Source organism: Nannospalax galili, unplaced genomic scaffold (assembly GCF_000622305.1).
Source record: "Nannospalax galili isolate Female #2095 unplaced genomic scaffold, S.galili_v1.0 scaffold3798, whole genome shotgun sequence".
Taxonomy (NCBI): Eukaryota; Metazoa; Chordata; class Mammalia; order Rodentia; family Spalacidae; genus Nannospalax; species Nannospalax galili.
Window position 1 is genome coordinate 26,627 of NW_008340878.1, and position 5,311 is coordinate 31,937.

The window sequence follows — 5,311 nt, forward strand, 5'->3', positions numbered from 1 at the left end:
CTGATCTGGAACTCATGTAAATGAGGCTGGCCTGGATCTCACAGCAATCTGTCTGCATCTACCCCTGAAATGCTGGGATTAAAGGTGTGTGCCATCATGCCCAGCCTTCTCTGTGTCTGTTAACATAAAATACCTACACAATAATCATGTACATTGTTGAATTTGAGTAATTACTTTGCTAAATACTATATATAATTATGTACTTATAAATCTATAAACTTATACTTTAAACTCAGAAAATAATGTTAAAATGAGAGTCTATCCATGTTCACCACAGAGGATGTGGCGAAAGGGGACCTCTTATCCACTGCTGGTGGAAGTGCAAATTCGTGCAGCCACTATGGAAATTGGTGTGGAGGTTCCTCAAAAAACTCAAAATTGATATACCCTTTTATCCAACTGGTGGGCATATACCCAAAATACTATATATCCTACTACAGAAATACCTGTTCATCCATGTTCATTGCTGCCCTTTTCATAATAGCCAGGACTTGGAAACAATCTAGATATCCATCAACTGTTGAATGGATAAGGAATCAGTGGTATATGAACACAATAAAATGTTACTCAGCTCTTTAAAAATAAAACTTATGAAACTCACAAGTAAATGGATGGAACTGCAAAAAAATCATCTTGAGTGAGGTAATCCAGAAAGAAAAATGTCACGTGTTTTTTCTCATATCTGGATACTAGGTTTGAAATTTTAGGTATACATGTTTCAATTTGGAAATCCAGAGAGGCCAAAAAACTAATAAACCATCATGAGGTGAGGGGCTTCCTGGAAGGGGAGGAAGAATGCAGTGAGATAAAGGGGAAAAGGGAATAACTGAGTAGGAAGTGCTAAATGGAGTGCAAACTGGAAGGTAGGGCAGAGAGAGTATGGTGAGGATAACACTAGAGGCTTTAGAAAAAGCCATATGGAAACCTATTGCTGCAGAAGCTTAAAGTATAGACATATATTATTAAAAAGAGACTACAGGCCTTGGGAGGTAAAGGTAGGCAGATCTCTGTGAGATGGAGGCCAGCCTAGTCTACATAGTGAGTTCTAAGCAGGGCAGGACTATGGAGACCCTGTCAAAGAAATGAGACTAAAAAGAGTTATCATATAGTGTGGGGGCCGGGGGGGCAGACATTACTTTTCCTAAACATAAGCTTGCAAAGTAAAAGCCCAATGCTACAAATGGACTCTCTATTTTGAAGCTGCTAACCAGGGGTTGGTTCCATATACCTTCAAACAATACAGTCCACAGTACCTGCTCCTGGTTCCCTACCAGAACTTCATGGTAAGACCCTATTGCGGAAGATGCTGCATACATAAACTGTAGAACAAACAAGGAGAAATCAACCTGGTGCTGACTTCAATGCCTCATATCTACTGTCTAGCATCCAAAGTACTAGAAGTTGCTATGCAAGCTACCTGAAGAGAAAATTTAGCATGGACCTTTAGCACGAAGCTCTGAATCCTGTGAGCTACAATAACTTGGCCTGGCAAGATATGTCTACCAGTGCAATGGTGGCATGAATCTTACATGAGTAACCAACTACCTACTTTGTAATTGTATTTAACATCAATTTTGAGGGGATAGAGTTCAAATCTGATATTGATATTGAGGCCTAGATACCTGAACTTAGCAGCTCATAGGCCATGGGAGAAATCCTAATAAAACTAATCCTAATACTGCATCTGCTAAATAGATAGAGCATTAAACTGGTTTATAATGACTTACTGATATACACATAGATTAATTCATCTCTCAATTCTAAGAATAAAAGCACCTGTTTAGAGCAGGTGGTGAATGACACGGAGAACCACAACTGAGCAGCATGCAAAGAATAAGAGGCTGCAGAATGCTTATTCCTGAAAAGGACACCTATACCAAATATTGGCCTCCCAAGGCTAAGGGATCATTACAGAAGATGGGGCAGAAAGATTGTAAGGGTCTGAGGAGATGAATGACCACAAGAAAACAGAGTTTTCCAGAAAGCTGCACAGTTGCTCATGAACTCACAGCGGCAGTGACAGCATGGACAAGTCCTGTGTAAGCTCAAGTCAGACAAAATCCCAGGATAGATGTGAGGAAGTGTATAAGAAACCCCACTATTGTCTGACCTCTATGCAGAGAAAAGAGTCATCTTGTGTGCTTGATTGTTGAAGTCTTCCTCTACTGAAGTCACCTTTTGGAGAGCATATATGGGAACAAATAAGTTCACGTGTGTTGTGAGTACTGTTGTAGGTAACTGCAAAATGTCCATCTTGGACTCATAGCTTTGAACTCTTGGCCTGAAGCAGGAGGTGAGAATGGGGTGAGGCCTAAATGTATCGAGTGTGTCTCTGGGGGTGGACTGAGTTTTCTTATGTTGCCCCAGTTTTTTACCTCTCTCTGCTTCCTCACTGGATAGAATGTGCCCATCTACCCCATAGTTTCTCCACAACTGCCATGACAAGCTTTTCCTTGAAAACTAATAGAAAACTAGTACAAAAAAAAGTTTTGTTAATCAGCAACATAAAAAAATAGATACAATTAGATCAATTAGATGGCTGCCAGGCCATCCTTGGTTGGTGCACCCTGTACTGATGTCATGGCCTGAGGCACAGGCATGCTGGATTCAGCCTTCCCTGGGCTGTGGCTCCTTGTGGACACCTCATGGCAACAGAGCCCAGGTCTTTCCACTTGGTGCTGTTCAGCACCTCTGGCTTCACCAGCCATTTGGTAAGAGAGTAGGTGGCCCTGGATCAGGTGGCTAGGGAGCTCAGCTCCCATCTGCCCTGGGCTGTAGTGGGCTGCTCCAAGGAGAAGCTGCAACAAGTGCTGGAGAAGGCTGCCCTGAAGCTGGGAAAAGCAACACTAACCTCTGAAATTGGAATAATAATTTTTGATATCTCTAATCCAGCCTCACTTGATGAAATGGCTAAAAAGGCAATTTGTCCTCGATTGCATAGGACCTTATCAATTTTATGGAGAACCTATAATTAGAGTGTTAGGGTTCTGAACAGCAACAGCTCCCCCCCTCCCCAACAGGGACCTACAGACTTTGGAGCCCGAAAAAGGGAACTTAGCTGATAAGAACCTTGACCTTTGAAGTCAAGAAGAACAAACTCTGCTGAGAAGCAGCCAGCCTTTCCTCTGACCTCCAAAGATAAGCAGATTTCCTCTTAACTTAAGAGGGAAAAAGTAAACACTTCCAGACCCTAATCCTACCTGCTTTTCCTGCTTCTCCCTCCCTGATTTCTCCCCCAAACATTCCCCCCTTCCACACCCTAAAGCCCCCATATATAAAGTCCCAGCACACAACCCGTGAGCTGACACCTTTCCCTTCCCTGACATCTTTCCTTGACATATTTCCCTTCCCTTCCCTTCCCTTCCCTTCCCTGACATCTTTCCCTTCGCTGACATCTTTCCCTTCCCTGAGGGAAAGGTGCCCTGTGCAAAATAAATCTGTATCCCGCTGAGAATTCCATCTGTGCCTCGGTGCCTTATCCATCCGCTCGTGCTCTCCACCACCCGCTCGCTCTCTCCAACATTCCTACCTATCATAAAGCATACATTGAGAACAAGCTGCATTGACATCTGCTGCAAGCCTCAGTTTCTGGTACTAATGCATGGGAAGTGTCATGAGAAAGCTCCAGAAAAGAAGATTTATATAATGGAAGTGGTGCCTTGGGCTCCATTCCAGCCGAACTTGGAGTGATGTATACTTGAAGTAAAATGAACAGTACTTTTACTTCTGTGGAAAGTTTCCTGAATATTCTCATTCAGGACTTAAGTGGTATTATACATTTGTATGGAGCCCAGGAGTACTGGGGAAAAGACCATCAAACTCAATTCGATTCAGATGAAAAGGTCTTTATTCAAGCTAGCTTGGACTGCAGTCTCTGATTCGGGTTAGAGAGCTGCAGTGGAGAGGGGGAGTGAAAGGGAACTTTTAAAGCTAAAAGCCACAGAAAGGGGAGGTTGACAGGGTGGCCCGTGAATAATGGTGGTCATGGGCTACATGTCAGGGTGCCCTATAGCAAAATAAGCAAGTGACAGAAGCCAAAATCAGCAGTTATAACAATTTTTGTTTTCTATGTGTCTAGGGAGCATATGGCTGCAGATGCATACTTCTGGGGGAAAAAAAGGGAAGGGGTCAGGGTTTCTTGAAAATAATTATTCAGCCCTGAACTAGAAATATACTGTGGCTAAGCTTCTAAGATGATGAATTTGTATATAATGGAGTCTGTTTGGTTAATACACATTCGTGAAGGTACCTGGAAGTCAGCAATTTATGGTTTGGAGATAAGGATGGTTTGAGAAATCTATGAAGTACATCATATTTGAAACCTGTCCCAACTTTTGAAAAGAAGGTGGGCAGTTTCATATTGTAGAGAACTCAGCACATCTCCATTACTTTTTTTTGGGATCTGATATGTCTGTTGTGAAGCGGACTCAGCATTATGTCCATGAAAACTTAGCAAAATTATTGTACGCTGTTATGTAACTGTGGAAGGCATTGCCTCTACTCTTAAGCTGATATTTTCAGGACTTTTCTTTTTATTCTTTGTGTAGTGTAGCATTGAAAGGCAACCCCTCATGAATTTCTGATGGCTCTTTCATTATTTTTAGAACAAGGTGCAACACAAAAATGGATGACATATCATTTAGAATGAAATTATTTGGTTAAGGATATAACCAGTGCCTTAGTTCCAATTAGAACAAAACAAATATCAAAATTTGTACTCATATGAAAGGACCAGAGGCTGGCCACCTGGCTACCCCCCTAGCCATGGTTTAGGTCACCATGCCTCTTCTGAATGATGCTTCTGACCTTCACAGCTGGAGCAGCTTTCACCAGGAAAAAGCTTGATTGACAGGCTCAACCTACATGGTATCGAGTTTAGTGTCATCAGCAGGTCTGAAGTATAAACATTTAAAGAATTAACAATCTCAAAATGCATGAATTAACAGCTTTTGTATTTGTATTAGTTACTGATAGGTAGCGAATGGGCGGGAGCGAGTGGCGCAGATGGAGGAGGCATGAGCAGATGGGTGAAGGCACCGAGGCACAGATGGAATTCTCAGTGGGACACAGATTTATTTTGCACGGGGCACCTTTCCCTCGAGAACAGAAAGATGTCCACGAAGGGAAAGATGGAAGGGAAGGGAAGGGAAGGGAAGGGGGGGAAGGGCGAAGGGGAAAGGGGGAAGGGGGAAGGGAGTCAGGGAAAGATGTCCAGGAAAGATGTCCACGGGTTGTGAGCTGGGACTTTACATATGGGGGCTTTAGGGTGTGGAATCAGGGAGGGGGAAGCAGGTAGGATTAGGGTGTGGAA

General features: G+C 42.9%; 1 pseudogene; it reads left to right on the forward strand.

The window, feature by feature from the left end:
• The first annotated feature begins 2,645 nt into the window (after window positions 1-2,645).
• LOC103736545 lies at window positions 2,646-4,904 on the forward strand (annotated as a pseudogene).
• The last annotated feature ends 407 nt before the right edge of the window (window positions 4,905-5,311 follow it).